Source organism: Humulus lupulus, chromosome 3 (genome assembly GCF_963169125.1).
Source record: "Humulus lupulus chromosome 3, drHumLupu1.1, whole genome shotgun sequence".
Classification (NCBI taxonomy): Eukaryota; Viridiplantae; Streptophyta; class Magnoliopsida; order Rosales; family Cannabaceae; genus Humulus; species Humulus lupulus.
The window spans coordinates 106,832,047-106,851,443 of record NC_084795.1 but is presented as its reverse complement, the minus strand read 5'-3'; the positions used below and the strand labels follow the sequence as shown (position 1 = coordinate 106,851,443).

The 19,397-nt window shown below is 41.2% G+C and overlaps 1 long non-coding RNA gene across 3 annotated transcripts; it reads right to left on the bottom strand.

Moving 5' to 3' along the window:
• Window positions 1-339: 339 nt before the first annotated feature.
• Window positions 340-18,496, bottom strand: LOC133823042 (uncharacterized). Of its 3 annotated transcripts, none has more exons than XR_009888105.1 (4): window positions 18,130-18,496; window positions 16,418-16,678; window positions 1,260-1,390; window positions 340-512 (listed from the first exon to the last, which is right to left on the bottom strand). It is a non-coding gene; the product is annotated as an uncharacterized LOC133823042 (long non-coding RNA). The 3 variants fall into 3 exon arrangements; XR_009888104.1 differs by lacking the exon at window positions 18,130-18,496 and adding an exon at window positions 17,250-17,336 and having other exon boundaries at window positions 16,418-16,458; XR_009888103.1 differs by lacking the exon at window positions 18,130-18,496 and having other exon boundaries at window positions 16,418-17,336.
• Window positions 18,497-19,397: the final 901 nt, after the last annotated feature.

Sequence of the window (19,397 nt, the reverse complement as noted above, 5' to 3'; positions counted from 1 at the left end):
GTTATTGTACTGTCAACGATAACACAATTTATGTGTTATTTTAATATATAGATAAGTGTTGAATTATGTTATTTATAGTCGATTATATAACACTTTTTTTATGTTATACTACACTTTAGTGTAACACTTTTTTGTGTTATACTACACTTTAGTATAACACATTTTTTGTGTTATACTACACTTTAATATAACACATGTGTTATATTAGCTTAGAGAAACATAATCTTTTTTTACTTACACAAAACTAGGAAAACAAATATGAAAGTTGAAGCCAAATAAAGTAACATAAATAGATTTTTATTAATTACTCAAATGTAATTATAATATTTAGTTTACTAGTCTAGGCTTAAGAAATCATATTACAACATAATTTATGCCAAATTCAGATTCCTTTATCACTAAATACAAAACAAGAAATGTATACAAAAATTAGTGAAATACATTCTTCCATTCTAAAGGCCTCAACTACAAATGTTGTCAAGAATTGCTCCAAAGAAATCATCTCAATATACCTGCACATTGTAAAAAAAAAAGTTCTTTTATTATTAAGAACATAAGACTTAAGCTAGTTTCCACCTTTAAGAATAGTTTAAATTAAATTTGTAATAACTCCAAAACTTGACGAAACAGCAGGGTATAGCAAGATGTGTTCCTTATCACTGGTCTCTCCAAATAGCACCACATTCATCAAAGAGAGACAACAGCCATTATTGAACAAACAAGGAGAGACACAAACAAGCATGGTTTGCTTATATCCACATGAATATAGATCAACATATATAAAATATATAAATATATTAACTAAATAATTATAATAAAGGCCATTAACTTATTGAAAATTGTCTTGAAAGGAGGAAAGAGCAAAACAATTCTAATAAATTGGATAACCAGAACATGGCAATCTATATATTCCTTTATGTGTTATATTAGAAATATACACCATAGAAGAATTCTACTATCATTTCAACTGGTTCCTAAATAATCTGAATTAGAAATTTAGTACTATAGTTATGAGAGATGGAAATTAAGAGCTAGAGAGACTAAAACCAAAATTCATGAACATGTTAAAACTGGGGAATGCAATCTTCAACTTGTAAAATGCATGAAATTAGATAACAGATCAGAAGTCCTGAGGTATAAACTTAAGTTAGCATTCCATTTTTAGTGCCCATTTGTGGTTGGCTTGCCTGATTTTATAATATGTAACTATTGGGTTAAGAAATATTTCCATGGTTACTTTATGAAATTAAACAACTTACCTCAGTTTTAGAATTGTACATCTGTTTTAGTTGTCCTGAGGTAGACGAAAAGGTCAGCTTTAAATCTCTAGGCCCAACTTCAATGGTATCATTTTGTGGATTCTTTATCTTGGAGAGTAAATTCCTGTTTACTGCAATAGTTTGAAAAAGAAACCAGAGCAATTAAACAATTAATGCTTCTTTATGCATACTGTATGATATTGTATCTTAATGGTGAGCTTCATAAGAATCAACTATATGTTCAATATAATTTGACTAGCAAGTTTGAACTCAATTACCTGTACTATATGCCTTTGAGACAAAGTAAGTATTCCAACCAAGCGATAGTACATAAACTTGAAAATGAAGCCAATACTTTGGAGCTTGTTTTGGTGATTGTCCCAAGTAAGCTTGTGCATAGAACTTTCTCAAGTTCTTTGTAACATTGTCTAAACTTAAATACTGTGCCTTAATTCTAGTGTTCTTTTGACCTGAGTCAGTAAAAAATGCATCTAACTCGGTGTCAATAACAAAGGTTCACAAGAAACAGAAAATGAGACATGACAAGCAAATTTCTTAAGCTAAAAAGTACAGGGAATCCACGATTTTCTGTTTACATGAAAAAAAAAACACTAAAACACATGTATTTCTACTCCAAACAATATGATCCAATTTTCAACTTCTTGCTACAACTTAGTATCTTAGAAAAAACTAGCTGAAGAGAAAAAACCAGAAGAAGCAGCAGCAGTAGAAGAAGCAAGGTCAAAGAGGGAAAGAATATTGATAATAATAATCATGAACAGCAAGGAGAAAATAATGGTGATGAAGTGATGATGATCAACAATGGTTGCGGAAGTGTTGAAGAGGAAAATATGAAGAGAATGATTCACTATTATCAGCCTCTTTATGTGATTGAATGAATCCCATCTCCTCAGCTTTTCAGTGATGAGAATCCTAATGCATGTTGCATTTCATAATATGCATGCATTAGTAGTGCAATGTACTAAAGTTTTTCTTAATGCTTCATTCCAAAGAATTAGATCAGCACATTATGGCATCAGAAAGACCACAAGGAAAATTATATTACTTGATGATTTCATTCTGTTTCAACATAAATACCTAGTAACTTTTCGTGGAAACAGATTGCAACGTAGAAGAATCCACCACTAATTTAGATTCACTTTCACATTCCTTCTCATAGAAATGTTAAAATAATTTCAGAAATCCAGTGTGCATAAAATTCAGATAGTTAGAAAGGAGGTAATATTAACTTACTTGACAATGATGTTCAGAGTTCAAACCATTCCAAGTATCAGTAACATAAAAAATATAGATCTTTACAGGCAAAATAGAATCAGTCCAATCAATCCATTCCACAGTATATCTGAGGTAGAGACTTCTCTTGACCCCCTGAAAGCCTTTCCTCACTTTACACTTTGTTTGATCATAGCAACACAACATGCCTCCTCTACAGTGGGGGCGGGGGGGAACATTTGATGACAGTAGAGGATGGATACAATTTATAAACCAACTTAATTTATATGCATTTTATATATTATTCATCTTTATTAAAGTTATAAACATATAGATCAGTAGAATATCAGTAAAACGACCACCAAATATAATGTATTGACCGAAATTTATCATTAATAATGATGATTATTACATCTCCCAACTTTCATTTTCCCTTAACTATATAAACAAATGGAAAGAAATACTAAAACAAAACCATACAAATTATACATATCAATGCTATTATATATATTTTTACAATTTTTCTGATACAACCCAGAATCAATATCAATAAACCAACCCAAATAAAAGCTTTAATTTTCAATGAAAAGAAGAACAAAAAATAGGTATGACAAACCCACGTTTAACAGAGAATGTGTTTTAATATGTAAGTGTATATGGTTTTATAAGCAAAATTGATTTTTTTAATTAGTACTCTTCACGTTTTTCTATTTGGAAATGTATCAAAATAAAGTTATAATACTAATAATTAATGAACTTGTCTTCCGTATTCAAAATGAAGTATTTGAAAGTCAAAACCTCTCATGCATCATGTCTTAACTTAAAGATAGATGCAATTTTAAAAAAAAAAAATGATAGATATAGAAAAGGTACTCATTCACTCAATTTGACTTCTCACATTCATATTAAACACCGCAACAATATATAAAAGTTTTTCTTCAGTAATAACCATTTTTCAAAAATGTAAAGAGCAATAAATGATACAAAGACTTCAAAAAGGAGATTTCCTTTTTATCATCAAAGATAAGTAATGTAAAAAAGATTCACACTCACACAGAACACTAGAATATTGCTAGCTATATGGCTCCTTTTTAGAATCCATATGTAACTTCAGCATACATGCACTTTTACATAATTTCATCATAAAAGAAGAGAGTTAGCATTACCATTAAAGTTTGGAAATAAACTCTATTGAATGTATGCAATGCAGGGAATACAATTTTAATAACAAAAGTCTAACAAAGTAAACTATACAAACGATTTACTAATATTTATCAAAACATGAAAGACACATATAATGTTATCTAGTTTCTAAGTCATAAATAGCTTAATTAAACATAAGCTAATGTGTTCATACTGCCAATGTAATATCTGGAACTAGCTATATATGTTTGATTTGCTTGATAAAATCTTAGCCCTATTAGTTGTCAACTAACAAAGTCCTCTATAGAAATATTGGATTGACAGTACTAGTCCAAACTCATTAATTTTGAGCCTTTTTTCATAGCTTGGTAGGTACTAGAGACTTAGAAAGAGGACACCAATTGTAACATAACTAGAGACTTGATTTGGATAAATACATCTTTTCAGAATAATTTAATTGCAGTTTGCATTTAAGAATCCAAAACGTCTAGTCAAATAGAGCATTGAAACAAAGAATAAAAACCATAAAACATAATCATAACTAGAGGCTTGATTTAGATAATGAAAGAGGTCAAAGGTTCAACAAAATAAAACAAAGTAGAGTAATAAATTTAAGAGAATCCAACAATTATCTCAGACAAAGTAGAGTAACATTATATATTACTTTATTACTTTTATTTAAAGCAACCAGTGATTCTAGGTAATTCATAGCTTCATTTCTGGGCTACATTCATCTGCACGTATATATACATACATAATATTGGATAGGTTATGTTGACCCACAATTTGGCCAACTGACACAGAGTCAAAATATGAATGATATAGACGAATGTAAAGAGAATAACGTAATGACGAAAGTAAAGAAAACACAGTGATTTATAGTGGTTCGGCCCCAGGATCTGGTAATGACCTACGTCCACTTAGAATGATATTGATATGGAACCAAAAGTGTGATCAGAGAACTTGGGTTCAATGAGTTTCAACACTTCTGACAAAATAATACAAATTTACTAGGAGAAATTCTATATCTCTATGATTCAGCAGCCAAAAAAAAGTCCCTTCCCTTGAGCTATATCTTGCTATTTATAGGCTCATGGAGGGTTACAAAACATTGTTACAGATATTATCCCCTGAATAATGGGATATCCAGAAGATTGCATGAGATAAATTCGGGATTCACAAAGATCTTCCCATAAATGTTGCCTTGCCAGCGGAACCACCGACCAGACTGGTCGTGGGAAAGACAGGCTTGTCCTGCTTCTGCTGTGTCTCCTGGTCGATACTCTAGCAGACGCCGTCTAGGTATCAGCCACATGTCAAGAGATTATCTGCCACGTCACAAATGCTAATTTATTGGATAACATTTGCCCCCCAAAGTTTATTTACTACGAACAGTAAATAAACTTTGAACGAGCGACTCTTCGGTAACCCCTCCTGACGTGTCAGAACCCTTCGTGTGTTCTTGAAAAAAGTAACCCACTCCTGTCTAATCATGACTTTTCAGTTCCCCAGAAACAATTTCGACGGCCATCACGTTCCCCCATACTTCGAAAAAGGAAAACTAATGATTACACCTTTTTAATATCAGAGACAAACTTATATAAGACCACCAGAGCCATTTCTTTTCTTTTCACGCACGCCATTATTCTGCCAAAAACCCTAAAAACCAGAGCTTTACCTTCTCCAGCAAACGCTCTCTTGTGCTTTCAAGACTCAGACGGTGGGCTCCTTGATTTCCGAAGTCCTTTCTTCACGACCATTTTCCCTGGTAAGTTACTGAAACCCCATGCTTCTAATTTCTCGTGGTGCATGCTTTTTAATGGTGTACTGTTTAAGTCTCTTGGCTTCTGGTTTTTAGGCGCCTGTAGATAGAATGTTTTTGTAGGCAGAGTAGGCTTATGAGTTAGTTTAAAACTCAGGATCATGCTTTTTAGGACGTAAAACCGAAGTAACATTTCAATTTTTAAGCTAGTTGAAAAAATAATTTTTCCCGCCCTAAGGGGAGTTGAAAAAGCTTTTAAGGAAAACCTTTCACTTTCACCCTTTGATCCGTTTTTCAAACTGTTCGCGTAGAAAGATTTAGTTTCTTGTTAGAATGCTGTTGTATAAAGGCTTAACTTTTATACTCGACCAGCGTTAGTCTAAAAGCCTTCTAGAATCCTCTAACCTCACCTCCCCATTCTTCTGTTTGCAGACTTTAATGCCAGATTTGTGGGGAGGTGAGAGACCCATCGACGACGACCTCCTCGCCCAGCTGCTCGAGGGAGAAGAACAACCAACCGATCGCATTCACCAGATACCTTTCTCGCGAGCCTCTTCCTGACCATATCCTTCTCCTCCAATGGCCCGTTCAAAGTCTTCTGGCGAGAAAAGGCCCGAGTCTGAAAGTAACCCTACTTCTCCTGCCCAGCTTGGCTCGCAGGCTGGGGTTCCCTCGACCAGTGGTCGAGAAAATCTTGTTCCTGACCCTAATATCCAAACTAGGGCTCGTCCTCGTCATCGGAATCCGCCTGATGTCGAGTGGTATACCTCCCCAGCTAGTTCGGTGACCCTCGAATGGTTGCCAACTACTTCAGAAAATTCCCCCTCACGGGGGTAACCATTACACGTCCCACTGCGGACCAGAGGGCTAACCGCCCAGGAGGGGCGAACAGCACCTGGTCCCGATACCATATTGAGGCGGGAGCTTATCTCCCTCTTCATCCATTTTTTGTGGGGGTGGCCAATTACTTTGGTGTCGCCCCTTTTCAAATAACTCCTAATGGATATAGGATGCTGGCCGCACTCTATATTCTATACAAACTTAACAAATGGCCAGAACCTTCACCTCATGAGGTCAATTACCTTTTTGACCTCAAGTCCAACCCTCAGCACAACGGGACGGGCTTTTTTCACTTCTGTCACCAGGAAACCGGCCGGATGTTCCTGAGTGGTACTACTCATGTATCGAACGTGGGGCATTATAATAAGGAGTACTTCTTTACTCCGAACATAGCCAGTAACAAATTGGCCTTCGTGAGAGGAGGTAAGAGCTTATCTTTCGCTGGTCGATACTTTTCCCCAGAGTATATTCTTTCATTTTTTCTCAAACTTGACCTATTTTTCAGGCCCTTGGTTACGTCCGACTCCAACACCAGACATGGTGTTGAGGTCCAATGCTCTGGCCAGGATGTCTGATGCAGCGAAAAGCGTCAAGGCCCTGATCATTGAAAAGCACTTGAGGTCGTCTGGCCTCCTGGCTCCTCGCCATGAAAATAGAGGGTCCGTGGTGGACGAAGCCACTGCCGAGGGGGTTCCCGAGCAGCAACCTCCTGTGCCTTCTCCCAGGAGGAGGCCTACAGGAGTTACGATCAGGGAACCCACGGGTAGCCCTTCTGTAGAAAGGCCTTCTGCTCCCCAAGGCAAGGGGAAAGAAAAGACCACAGAGCTTGTTGTTGACTTGGGAGAGTCTTCTGATGACAATGGTAACGTTATTTCGCTTTTAAATGGTTTGCCAATTCCCTGTCATATGTTTGACGGGGACGGTAACTTTACATATGCTCCAAATCTAGGGCCAGACTTCTTCATGCCAGAAAATGAGTATATGATTAATAGAGTCAATAGTGTAGTGACCAGTAGTTGTAGCTCGGGTATTTACTTTGTTATCTTCTTTCTGTTGTGTTACTTACTTTCACCTTTCTCTTTCCTTATTAACCTCTTGTGTTTACCTTCATGCAGATATGTCGACTCCCAACATCTTCGACATGTATCAGGCCGAGGAAGAAGAAGAAACCCCCCAACTCACACGGAAGCCAAAAAAGAGAACTGGTGAATCCATTCGGGGCCCTCCAGCCAAGAAAAGTCGACCAGAAGACCCTCCTCAGGGCACGCCAACTGGGCAAAGTCCTGCGCCAACTGGGCGAACTCCTACTCCTCCTCCAGCTCCTTCTGAACAGCAAACTACTCCTGTTCGCCCGAATCCTCCAGCTGCGCCTGCCACGGAGCACCTTTCTCGCGAAGAGGCTCATGGGGCCAGACTTATGAGTCGTGCCATCTGATCTGCCCGAGACCGCCTCGATCGCATTGGTAAAGGCGAGCGTGTTAGGACCGCAATGGTTCAAGCTGAAGAGCTGCCAGTCGACCAGATCATGAACAGGGCTTTGAATGAAATCTCCAGCGTAAGTGCTTCTTTATTCCTTGAGTCTTTAGTTTTTTAGTCTTCGTGATAAGTTCTGACTCCTTTTTCTTCGTGCACAGGCCTTACTTTCTGCCATTACTGCTCGTTCCCGAGCCCAGGCTTACCTCGAGTAGGTCGAGGCAAAAGCCATCGAGAGGTTCCAGGTGAAGGCGGCCGAGGAGCTCTCAGCTGCTGAGGCTAAGCACGCTAAGGAGTTAGAGGCGGTGATTCGAGAGAGGGATGCAGCGGTGACTAAGTTGTCCGAGGCTGAAGTTGCGAAGGAAGCAGCGGTCAAGTTGAGGCAAGAGTACCGGGAGATCAGCAAAACCCAGCTTCGCGAAATCAAGCATCTGGGGGAGGTAGTCAAGACCAAGGACAAGGCTATTCTCTCCCTCGAGGGCAAAGTGAAGCAGTTGGAGCTGGACAACTCCAAGAATCTGGAAAAGTATAAGAGGACAACACTCCGATGTTTCTACAATTTCTGGAAACACAATCAGGGTGCTGACTTTAGCTACCTTTCAGAGGAAGTCAGAACTGTGGAGCTGGCTCGATGTGCTGCCCAACTGGCCGAGAAGGAAGCAAGAGCCGCGACCCCTGCCACTCCAAGCGTTGCTGGTTTGGAAGAAGAGGATGCTGTTGAGGACATGACTAACCAGGATGCTGCTCAGGACCCTCCAGCCCCGAATTCCTCTTGAATTTGTATTTGTTTTTCCTTCCTTTTTGGATATACGACCCAAGGGTCGTGGTGTAAAGACAGTAATTTCTTTTTTTTAAACTTTACTGCACGGGCAGTAAATCTTTTTTATTTGAACAGTTACATCCAAGCAGCGATGCTTGCGGTGTAAAAGCTTAACTCTTGGTGCTATAATATTTTATTATAACATTTATCCGTATGACCGGACTTAGCATAGTACTTTGGCCTGATTTAACAAAACATAAATTTTGAAAAATACTCTAAGTACTGTAGCATGCTTTCACTTATTTTGTTCATGTGTTTACATACCTCGAGAAGTATGCTTTGCTATCGATGTGCCTTATATGCCCCCCAAGTGATCGAGGAGCTTTAGGTCCTTGGTCACTTGCCTTGACCATAACCTGTTCGGACGTTCCTGTTCGTAGTAAAACTGGTACTTGTAATACAGCAAAATAACACACGTAATGAACAAATACTTGTAAATATAAATTCACAAAGGTTGGCAGGAATGACTGGCTGAGCACAGTCCCTTATAATCTCGTATTAAAAATGGACTAAACATGTCTTTACGAGTGATTCTGAAATAGAATCTTACATATACGAGCAGTTAGCCATACATCGTGGCTAACCCTCTTTGCAAAACTTGTAAAAATTAAAAGAGAAATTTAAACAAGCCAGTCCTTTAAGAAGGGCTGTTCATTGATAATACTTGCGCAGGTGTTCTCCATTCCAATAGCGCGGAACGAGATCTCCGTTTAAGCGTGCAAGTTTGTATGTGCCTGGGTGAAGGACTTCTTCAATCTGGTAAGGCCCTTCCCAGTTAGGTCCAAGCACGCCAGCAGTGGGGTCGCAGGTATTTAAGAAAACTCGTCGTAGTACCAAATCTCCGACGTTGAATTTTCTTTCTTTAACTTTGGAGTTAAAGTACCGGGCGACTTTTTGCTGGTAAGCAGCAACTCGGAGTTGAGATTTTTCTCTTATCTCATCGATCGAGTCTAAGGACTCCATCATCAAGTGGCTGTTCGCGTCCTGGTCGTAAGTCAAACGCCGATTTGAGGGGGGATCTAACTCGACAGGTAACATTCCCTCATATCCGTAGGCTAGAGAAAATGGGGTATGCCCTGTCACTGTTCGATGAGATGTTCTATACGACCAGAGGACTTCAGGCAGCTGTTCTGGCCATGCTCCTTTAGCTTCTTCAAGTCATTTTTTCAGGGTGTCCTTGAGAGTTTTGTTTACAGCTTCGACTTGCCCATTTTCTTGGGGGTGTGCGACTGAAGAAAAGCTCTTAATAACTCCATGCCTCTCGCAGAAATCGGTGAACAAGTCGCTATCAAATTGGGTCCTGTTGTCTGAAACTATCTTCCTGGGCAATCCATACCGGCATACAATGTTCTTGATGACGAAGTCAAGAACTTTTTTGGTTGTGATGGTTGCGAGTGGTTCAGCTTCGGCCCATTTTGTGAAATAATCGACTGCCACGACTGCGTACTTTACTCCTCCTTTTCCTGTTGGCAGTGATCCAATCAAGTCTATTCCCCATATTGCGAAAGGCCACGGGCTCTGCATCTGCTTTAGCTCGTTTGGAGCGGCTCGTGGGATCTTGGAGAACCTTTGACATTTATCGCATCTTCGTACGTACTCCATTGAATCCTCGTTCATTGTTGGCCAGAAGTAGCCTTGTCTTAGAACTTTTTTCGCCAAACTCTGCCCCCCAGCGTGATCTCCGCAGAAGCCTTCATGCACTTCTTTCATGAGTTCCTTAGCTTTTTCTGATGTAATGCATCTGAGTAGTGGCATTGAATATCCTCTTCGGTACATAACACCGTCGAGCAGTATGTACCTAGCAGCCCGCCTTTGCAGAGTTATGGCCTTGTTTCTATCTGCTGGCAATGTTCCATTTGTCAGATACTCCATGTAAGGCGTCATCCACGTATCTTCTACGCGAATCTCCATGTTGGCCTCGGCCACTTCAATGCTTGGCTTACTCAATCTTTCTACCGGGACTATGTTCAAGGTGTCAGCATCCTTCGCACTTGCGAGTTTAGCTAAGGCGTCTGCATTGGAATTTTGGTCTTGCGGAATTTGCTGGAGGGTGTACTTTGTGAACTGGGCTAGCACATCATTCATTTTATTAAGGTAGGCCATCATCTTTAATCCTCGCGCTTGATATTCTCCCAGGACTTGATTCACGACCAGCTGGGAGTCACTGTAAATATCAAGCGTTTTTATGCTCATATCTTTGGCCATTCTCAGTCCAGCGAGGAGCGCTTCGTATTCTGCTTCATTGTTTGATGCTGCGAAGTCAAACCTGATTGCGCAGTGAAATCGATGCCCTTCGGGCGTTATCAATATCACCCCTGCTCCAGCGTGGGATTCATTGGATGAACCATCCGTGAATAGTTTCCACGAAGGAGTCTCGTCTTGAGGCATGGGCGCTTCAGGCTGTTTGCACAGCTCACTGCTGGGGAGTTCAGTGAACTCCGCAATAAAATCGGCCAAGACTTGACCTTTTATTGCTGCTCGCGGTGAATAAGTTAAATCGAACTGTCCTAATTCGACCGCCCATTTTAACAGCCGTCCAGCCGCCTCAGGTTTTTGGAGGACTTGCCGAAGGGGCTGGTCGGTCAGAATTGTGATAGGATGGGCTTGGAAGTACGGACGCAACTTTCTGGAGGCTAGAATTAAGCAATATGCTAACCTCTCGATTGGTGGATATTTCAATTCTGCTCCGATAAGCCTTTTGCTGACATAGTAAACAGCTTTCTGTACGCCTTCTTCCTCCCGTATTAATACCGCACTAGCAGCAACTTCGGTAATTGCCAGATAAATATACAAAGTCTCTCCTTCGATTGGTTTTGATAGGATGGGAGGTTGCGACATATGAGCCTTTAAGGCCTGGAATGCCTGCTCGCAGTCTTCCGTCCATTCAAACTTCTTATTCCCCCTGAGTAGATTGAAGAATGGAATGCACTTGTCAATTGATTTTGAGATGAATCTACTTAGGGCAGCGATCCTTCCGGTCAGGCTTTGTACATCCTTGATTTTCTTCGGCGACTTCATGTCGATCAGGGCTTTTATCTTGTCAGGGTTGGCCTCGATTCCTCTTGAATTTACTATAAACCCCAAAAACTTCCCTGATCCGACTCCAAAGGAACATTTGAGGGGGTTCAATTTCATCTGATACTTGTTCAACACATCAAAGCATCCCTGCAAATCCCTCACATGTCCTTCTGCCTTCTTGGACTTTACAAGCATGTCATCCACATATACCTCCATGCTTACCCCAATCAGCTCCTTGAACATGTGGTTGACCAGTCGTTGGTAAGTCGCACCTGCGTTTTTCAGCCCGAAGGGCATTACTTTGTAACAATATAAGCCCGTATCGGTCCGAAAGCTGGTGTGATCCTCGTCAGGGGGATGCATGCTGATCTGGTTGTATCCCGAATACGCGTCCATGAACGAGAGGATCTCATGTCCTGCAGTTGCATCGACTAGCTGGTCGATCCTCGGGAGTGGGAAGCAGTCTTTTGGGCAGGCTTTATTGAGGTCTGTAAAATCCACACAGGTCCGCCACTTGCCGTTAGGCTTGGGGACCAGCACCGGATTTGAGACCCACGATGGATAAAACGCCACCCTGATGAACCCATTTTATTTAAGTCTTTCGACTTCTTCTTTTAAGGATTTTGATCTGTCTTTATCGAGCAGCCTTCTTTTTTGTTGCACCGGTGGAAAGGCTTTGTTTATGTTCAGGACATGGCTGATTACTGCTGGGTCTATCCCAACCATGTCTTTATGCGACCAGGCGAAAACTTCCTGGTTCTCTTGCAAGAATTTCACCAGTGCCTGCTTTGTGGTAGGCTCTAAATTCTTCCCAACCCTCACAACTCTGGTTGGGTCTTTTTCATCGAGTTGGACCTCTTCCAGGTCCTCGACGGGTCCAACATTTTCTTCAAAATCCCCAAAGCGAGGATCCAAATCTATATCCTCACTTTGGGCAACGCCCTATTTGGTGACGTTACCACCTGATTGGGCTTGTGTGTCTTCTGTCATCTGCAATCGGTCTGGGGTAGCGCTCCTCGATGCTCCACTCTTTGCCTTTGTGATCGAGGCGTTATAGCATTCCCTGGCTTCCCTTTGGTTTCCTAAGACGCATCCTACCCCTGCGTCCGTTGGAAACTTCATGGCTAGGTGTCACATGGAGATGACGGCCCTTAGATCAACCAGTACGGGCCTTCCAATAACGGCGTTATATGCTGAAGGACAATCGACCACTACAAAAGTGGTGAGTAATGTCCTTGAGGCAGATGCTGTACCCGTTGTTACTGGGAGTTTGATCATTCCGGCTGGGGCGAGTCCTTCTCCAGAGAAGCCGTATATGGTTTGATTGCAGGGCTCCAAGTCTTTTACGGACAACTTCTTGCGTTCCAGTGTTGACTTATACAGGATGTTCACTGAACTTCCTGTATCGACCAGTACTCTTTTTACCATCATATTGGCCATCTGGATATCCACGACCAGCGGATCGGAATGTGGGAACCGGACGTGTTGGGCATCGCCTTCAAAGAAGGTTATCCCGTACTCCTCTGAGCGAGCCTTTTTCGGCGCACGGTCCTCCACAGTCATCATCTCGATGTCCTGGTCGTGGCGCAGAGTCCGAGCATATCGTTCTCTAGCCTTTCCGCTATTTCCCGCGAGGTGCGGGCCTCCACAGATGGTTAAGAGTGTTCCGGCTACGGGGGCAGGCTGTAATGGTGGCGAGCCTTGGCGTGTGGACGTCTGCTCGTTGCCACCTGGAGCTTCTCGTTGGGAAGTTCCCGAGGCCCGTACGTACCTTCTCAAGTGTCCTTGTCTAATAAGGACCTCGATTTCGTCTTTTAACTGGTTGCAGTCATTGGTGTCATGTCCGTAGTCGTTATGGTAACGACAGAACTTGGTAGTGTCTCTTTTCGAAATGTCTTTTCGAATGGGCCCAGGTTTCTTGTAAGGTACACTAGAGCTTGTGGCCTGGTAAACCTCTCCCCGAGACTCGATGAGGGCAGTGTAGTTAGTGAACCTAGGTTCATAACGATTACCCTTGGCTCGTTTATTGTCGGAGGTGGAAGGCTCGTTATACGGCCGTTTCCCCCCATTCTTGCCATTACCGTTGCCGTTTTTATGGCCTTTGTCGTTGCCATCAGGTTTGGAACCATTGGCGGCTTTGGCAGGCTCGGTGGCCTTTTTACCCTTGTTCGAGGGTTTCCCACCATCAGCAATGGCTTCCTCGAGTTTGATGTAACGATCGGCTCGATCCAAGAACTCTTGGGTCGTTTTAACTCCTTCCTTTCGGAGACTCTTCCAGAGGGGAGAGCAACGCTTTACCCCTGCGGTAATGGCCATCATCTTGCCTTCGTCTCCTACTGTCTTTGCTCCAGCCGCCGCCCGCATAAAGCGCTGGACGTAATCCTTCACTGACTCTCCGTCCTGCTGGCGGATTTCGACCAGCTGGTTTGCTTCGGTTGGGTGCACACGACCCGCGTAGAACTGTCCGTAGAACTCCCTTACGAAAATTTCCCAGGAAACTATGCTTGCAGGTGGGAACTTAAAGAACCACTCCTGTGCTGCCTCAGAAAGTGCTGCAGGGAAGATCCTGCACCGAGCGTCTTCGGACACTTTCTGAATGTCCATCTGAATCTCAAACTTATTCACATGTGAGACTGGGTCCCCATATCCATCAAAGTTCGGGAGCGTAGGCATTTTGAACTTGCTGGGAGTTTCGGCATTAGCTATCCTTTGGACGAAAGGAGTACCTTTTCTCCTGTCGTGATCGATGTAAGAAGTCCTTCCTCCGACCAGCTGCTGCACAGCCTGATTGAGTGCGTCTATCTGGGCTTGCACTGCGACAGGAATTGTGGTGGCCTCTGTGGCTGGGGGGATGTTCTCGCCGTGCCTTTCTTGACGATCGTTGAGTACATCTCTCAGGTCCTCCTCTCTTCTCCGTTGCTCGCTACCTCCGAGCCGGTTGAAGACATTATTTTGTTTGGGTTGCCCCCCAGCATCTTGTCTATTTGGTTGGTCACCTTGAGGTACTTGGCTCCTGCTTTTCCCTCTATTTCCGTTTCTCCCATTAGCATTGCCCTTGCCTGAGTCAGCCTCATTGTACCCATGACCATCTCTGAACCTTGACTGGCTGTGGTGGGACTGACTGTTCCCTCTGTGACCGTCTCTGGCAGAAATGTCCCGAGCGTTAGAGGGTGGCCTGCGCTGGTCGCGGTGTCCCCGTGCATCGTTATGCCGTGGGGGTCCACGGACCGCAGAGCCTAGTTCCGAGTCCCTCCTGTTACCAGGAGGATGGTGACCTCTGTTCGCTTGGTTTGGCCCATCATTCTCATGGCGCCTAGGACTACGGGGCTGACGCTCGGCCCTATTCTGCCTTTGCTGCGGGGGATTACCTCGAGCAGCCTGGGATGGTGGATTTGCCTCGGGGTCCAGTGGGACTTCGTCATGGGGCATCTGAGGCTGCTCGGGCCTTTGCGGGCTTGAAGGATGGATTGGTGGGCTAGGATTGGGACCCTTCTGAGGTGGCCCATTTTCAGGGTGGTTAGGCTGCGAGGCAGGTGCGGCCTGATTTCTTGCCAACAGCAAGGCTGCTTCGAGGGCTGCCATGGCCTCGGTCTGGCGGCGGTCCACCTCTGCTTGTCTCTCGCTCAACTCCGCCCGCTGACGATCAAGCTCCTGCTGCTGTCACGCCATAACTTCTGCGGCAGTCTCTTGATTGGCCCTCAGACTAGCCAATTCTTCTTGCAACGCGCCCAGGGTGCTCTTCAGCGTCGCATCGTCCATTTCCTCCTCTTCAAAATCTAGTTGCGGCTCATCTTCCGCCATGCTTGCAGGTGGAGGAGGAGGTGGTGGATTCGACGGTGCAGCGGCGGTAGTCTGGCCAGCTTTCCTTCCTGCTTTCGCCATCAGTGTTTTTTTTTAAAAAAAAATAGCAATGAATCATCCTCTCAATGAAAGCACCAGAATGTTGACCCACGATTTGGCCAACTGACACGGAGTCAAAATATGAATGATATAGACGAATGTAAAGAGAATAACGTAATGACGAAAGTAAAGAAAACACAGTGATTTATAGTGGTTCGGCCCCAGGATCTGGTAATGACCTACGTCCACTTAGAATTATATTGATATGGAACCAAAAGTGTGATCAGAGAACTTGGGTTCAATGAGTTTCAACACTTCTGACAAAATAATACAAATTTACTAGGAGAAATTCTATATCTCTATGATTCAGCAGCCAAAAAAAAGTCCCTTCCCTTGAGCTATATCTTGCTATTTATAGGCTCATGGAGGATTACAAAATATTGTTACAGATATTATCCCCTGAATAATGGGATATCCAGAAGATTGCATGAGATAAATTCAGGATTCACAAAGATCTTCCCATAAATGTTGCCTTGCCAGCGGAACCACCGACCAGACTGGTCGTGGGAAAGATAGGCTTGTCCTGCTTCTGCTGTGTCTCCTGGTCGATACTCTAGCAGACGTCGTCCAGGTATCAGCCACGTGTCAAGAGATTATCTGCCACGTCACAAATGCTAATTTATTGGATAATAGGTTATCAATGAAGTAGTCCGGCTTGCAAATATTGTGCCAAGGATCTTTTGAAAAGTTGTGAGTGATGTTCAGATAAAAGGCAAGTCTTCAGAATCAAATTTCTATTATGTGATCATGAGAAATAAAATCATTTCTTCCTCCATAAATAAAAAGAAGATGAAAAATTACTCACCAAAATATATATAAATTCAATCCATGCTAAAGCTAAACAAAGAATCTGTCATATATATTTGCATACGTTATATACATAACTCTCTTCTCTCTGTAATATTAATTAGATTTAGAAAGGTATAGTAATATCAGTAAAACAAAAAATATAGACTGAAGACACTTTACCTCAAAGCTGAAAACCACTTCTTAAATTAGCAGCAATCACTCTGTATATTAACAAAGTCGTGTCAGCTACATATCATATATTATATTCAACTACATATTCAAATTACTCCATATATTCACAAAGGTGTGTCAGCTACATATCCCAATTACATATTCAAAGCTCAAAACCATTTCTCTGCTTCATCTTGTTGCTTCCTCAACTATTACTTTATCTCCAAGTCAATTTGTCTTTGAGATATTTTATCAAACAGTTTTCTTGCACTGTAAATACAACAAATTTCAGAAAATAACTTAAACAAAGAACTCCCCAAAAATAAACCTACTTCCAATCCTATTATTTAATCTAACTTTCTTATGCTCACATTTTATCAAAATTATACTATTCAAACAATGAAACTAATCAATTACATTTAAGGATATCAATCAAAATCCAATAAGGAAAATAAAATTGTTTCCTCGTGCTCCCGAACAAGAATCCGACGATCATTAATAATCAATCTAACACAAATGAAACAATGAAATGCAGAGTAGAGCAACTAGGCCTCTTGTGAGCAATGTATCAATGACTAAAAATTCAATCTCTATGGTGAAATTGAACTATAGATAGTTAGGGATTTAGCTACTTGCCATATTATATTAAAAAAACTCTGATGCGCTAAATCCAAAACGTAAAATGACATAAACAGAGAATAGTGATTAATTTAAACTTTAAAGTCAAAGAACATAATATATATCAAATTCGTCGAAAAGCCTCGTCGATCTTCTGAGAACAAAGTTGTGAAAAGCTTCATCAACCTCCCAAAATATCAAAATTGTTGGTTGAAGTACTTACCCATGCCAAGGAGAGCATCAGATTGTGAGAGTGATGGCGAAGTGGTGTAGAGCGATGAGGAGAAATGGGAGAGAGAGCAGAGACGAGAAATGGAGAGAGCAGAGACGAGAAATGGGAGAGAGAAACAGAAATCGGGAAATGAATTTTTTTTCTTTAATGAAATTATAAATTGTTTTTATAAACGTTATTACAAAATCAATTACTTTTTTTCTAACGTGTTATTATTTTATGTAATTAAATAGACCTTGTCATCTTACAATATACCAAATTTGCAATAAGTTCAAAATCATTAAGGCATAAGTCTTACAACTCTCCGAAGAATAAGTTCTAGAGATGAGCAGAGCTTCTGCAGACTGTCCACTTTAAGAGCCTCGACAATAACACTGCATGGAATTTATTTTCATTCAAATGAAATGAGTCTACATTAAAAGAAAGTATAAATAACAAAGGGAACCGAACAAGCCCATATTTAAGCTGATCGAACTCTGAACTATGTTAAGCTACAAAATATCTTAAATTACAACTTGTCCAGTTACCAAGCCCAAGACTAATTCAATCAGAACCAAAAATAAAAATAAAAAAACAATGACAACAACAACAACTAAAGTTAAAGAAAGAGAAAGCTAACCATATAAAACTTTATTTTGAAATTTGTATCTTTCATAGTCAATATAATAATTCTAAATACTATCAATATACATTACATTTTCCTACCACAAAGTTTAAGATTTAACAAAAAATGATTTGCCTGCTCTCTCAATAGAATCCAATTATCAAACAGAGATTTAGAGATCCTAAAAGTAATAACAAATGCATAGTACAAAAAGTATGGATAGGGATGACTGAAAAGATACATATGTGAGTTGTTTAGCAGTCTTACCCCATTCACATTTTGACTACTGCAAGCAAGCCTTCTAGTCTTCACATTCATGAGTGCTGCTACATCTTTTCCGGGAAGAATCTTGTGTTAATTGCAAAAGGAGAGTGAGGCCATATATAAATACAAATGAGAAAAAGAAGCATGCATACCTATCGAGCCTCTGAGTCGTCCAGCCCCAACGAGCTACCAAGCATCCACGCCGTCCAGCCCCAACGAGCCCCCAAGCCTCCACGTCCTGCCCAGCCCCTGCGCCGTCGAGCCCAGACCTGAGACCCCCCCACCCGCCGTCGAGCCCAGCCCTCGAGCCACCAGTCGTTGCTGTCGAGCCCAGCCCCGAGCCACCAATCGTTGCTGTCGAGCCCAGCCCCGAGCCACCAGTCGTTACTGTCGAGCCCAGCCCCGAGCCCCCTGTCGCTGAACAGCTCGACCCCAACCCCCTTGCCGCTATTGACCACCATTCCCCGAGCCTCTGCCATCGTCGTTCGGGCCTAGCAGAAAAAATGCGATAGAGAAAGGGAGAAAGGAAAGTATCGGGTGGGAGAAAGGGTTTCTTTCTTCTTTATTTTATTTTATTTTACATGTGAAAAAAGTAGAGACCAAAATGCTTGCTATTTCAATTTAGCGGGAGTTACTAAAGGTGCCGCCTTTTTTTTTGGTTTTGGACTTAATCACTTTTTAACCATCCTTACTATAATACTTTTTAAATAATCTTATCTTCTTGTGTTATGGAAAGAGGTATTTGGTGTAGTGAGGGAAGGTTCAAAGGGTAACACCTACCTATCCTATGCAGGTTTCTACCGTTGAACTCTATCACCTAGGTCTATTTCTTTTGTTGGTTTTTCTTGAGTCAGTTTTTTCATTCATGTGGGGGATTGTTGGATATTTTGAATGAAAAAGCATTTGGGTTTTGTCCCACATTTTTTGTGAGTGGTTATGCCCTCAATTTTGGCCTATATATATAGAGATCATAGGTCTTAGTTTAAATTACACCAAAAACATATACATATATATAATTGTCTTCCTTTGAAGATTAAGATATATATATTTTCAATATTATTTTTTCCCTTGAGTTACTTGTCTTTTATATTGTTCTTTATAATTATTGTCTAATTTAATTATAATTATTATTTATATTGTGTTATATATAATTATAATATTCCTATTTATATTATAGTTATTTATATATTGTTATTTATAATTATAATATTGTTATAATATATATATTATAGTTATTTATATTGTTATTTATAATTATAATATTGTTATAT